The sequence below is a fragment of the Ostrinia nubilalis genome, chromosome 3 (assembly GCF_963855985.1).
Source record: "Ostrinia nubilalis chromosome 3, ilOstNubi1.1, whole genome shotgun sequence".
NCBI classification, from domain to species: Eukaryota; Metazoa; Arthropoda; class Insecta; order Lepidoptera; family Crambidae; genus Ostrinia; species Ostrinia nubilalis.
Window position 1 is genome coordinate 5,733,463 of NC_087090.1, and position 2,434 is coordinate 5,735,896.

Below are 2,434 nucleotides of genomic sequence, written 5' to 3' on the forward strand. Positions count from 1 at the left end.
TTTAACTCTCTAAAAATCCGCGTGCAACCATATCCTGCTTAAATATTGTGCACTTTATTCAGCACAGATTAAACAAGCTAAATGACAAATAGAATAGATTGAAATGACAGATTGCACTTGAATTACCCTACTGTGCGGCAAACTGAAAACTTTAAACTGTCACGTGACCCTCATCGATCTCAACGAAATATCGAAATACTGGGAAAGCGAAGACATCGTCCAAGACGACAATGACATGTCTAAGGATGACTTCTGTGAAAAACACTACTCAAACACCGTGCAACGTCACTCAAACGGGAAGTACATCGTTGAAATGCCACTTCTATCTCACTATGAAGAAAAAATGGGAAACTCAAGATCTATCGCCCTCTCACAATACTTACAACTAGAGAGACGATTTGAGAGAAACCATAAACTTGCTCAAATGTACAGAGACTTTATCAACGAGTACATTGAACTTGGTCACATGAAGCCGTCGTCATCGATACCTACATACCTACCGCAACATTACTTACCGCATCATGGCGTTTTACGTGAACAATCAACTACTACCAAACTGAGAGTCGTGTTTAACGCTTCTCAAAAAACTACAAGTGGCTTCAGTCTCAACCAACTACAAGAAAAGGGCCCAAATCTACAAAAAGATATTCAGGCGCTTATCTTAAAATGGAGGTCATACAAATATGCATACACCGCGGACATAGAGAAAATGTACCGCTGCATAGAAATAACTCAAGATCAACAGAAACTACAAAAAATTATTTGGCGTGACTCACCAACTGAAAAGCTCCGAGAGTATGAACTGTGTACCGTGACTTATGGGATGAAATGTGCTCCGTGGCTTGCTATGAGAACTCTCAAACAACTTGCAATGGACGACGGTCACAAACACCCAGAAGCAGCACGCATACTTCAAGATGAGTTTTACGTGGACGACCTTGTCAGTGGTCACAACGTACTCGATGACGCAATCAAACTTCAACAATCACTAATCGAACTACTAAAACTGGGCGGCATGAACCTGAGAAAATGGTCAGCGAACGACCCCATTCTACTAAATAACTTAACTGAAGATCAAATTTCATCGCGTAACAACTTCGACTTCAAACACGATGAATCACTGAAAACACTTGGCCTCGGCTGGAACCCCACTACTGACAAATTCTCTTTTAATTGGCAATTGGGAGACAACGTGAAAGCTGTTCTTACAAAGAGGACGTTACTATCAGAGATATCAAAACTTTATGATCCCCTGGGATGGCTCTCACCTGTCACAATTACAGCAAAACTACTGTTCCAGAAAGTATGGACGGCCAAGTTAGGGTGGGACGAAGCTCTACCCTCCGACATTCAAGACGATTGGGTCAAACTTAGAAGTGAACTTCCGCTAGTCCAAGATGTCAAACTTGACAGATGGCTAGGGGGCCAGCAATCAAACATCGAACTACTTGGCTTCTCAGATGCAAGCGAGAAGGCTTATTCATGCGTCATCTACAGTTATGTCGCTAACCCTGACGGCCCTCCAACTATAAAATTACTCACTGCAAAGACTAGGGTTGCCCCTTTGACACAAAAAACAACACTGCCCAGAATGGAATTATGTGGTGCACTACTACTTTCACAACTTGTACAGAAAATAAAAGAAGCCTTCAAAGGACACACGATTAACGTCCGAGCATGGTGTGACTCTCAAGTTGTTCTCGCCTGGCTGCAAGGAGACGTATCCAGATGGGAGAGATACGTGGCCAACCGGGTCAACAAAATCAAGCAAGTTATTCCATCAACAAACTGGCAGTACATTAAGTCAGAACAAAATCCAGCAGATTGTGCTTCTCGAGGACTGTACCCCAGCAAACTAATAAACTTTGAGCTGTGGTGGAAAGGTCCCGAGTTCCTTCAAAATGTTGAAACTGAAAAGTCAATGAAAAACCTTACTTGTTTATACACTACAAATACTGAACTTAAAACCAAGAAGGTGGAAGCCCTGAAAACAAATCAAGAACATTTTATTGAAAACTTAATAAATAAATGCAGTTCATTGTCGCGTGTAACAAGAGTCACGGCGTGGATACTGCGCTTTATTACAAATGCGCGCCGTACGACGAAACTTGACACCAAACACTTGACTACTACAGAAATATCAGCTGCTAATGAACAAATAATTAAATTCGTGCAACATTCAGAGTTCGATAACGAGTACAGACAACTGATGAAACAAGATGTTATTTCGAACAAAAGTTGCATGTTCAAACTTAACCCCTTCTTAGACGACAAAGGGATTATACGTGTCGGCGGCCGTATCAACAACTCCAACTTACCATTTGAGATGAAACATCCTATCCTATCCTATCCCATCCTTCATACTTATCGATCAAGCTCACTTTACAACACTTCACGGAGGTGCTCGATTGACGTTGGCTCATCTAAGACAACG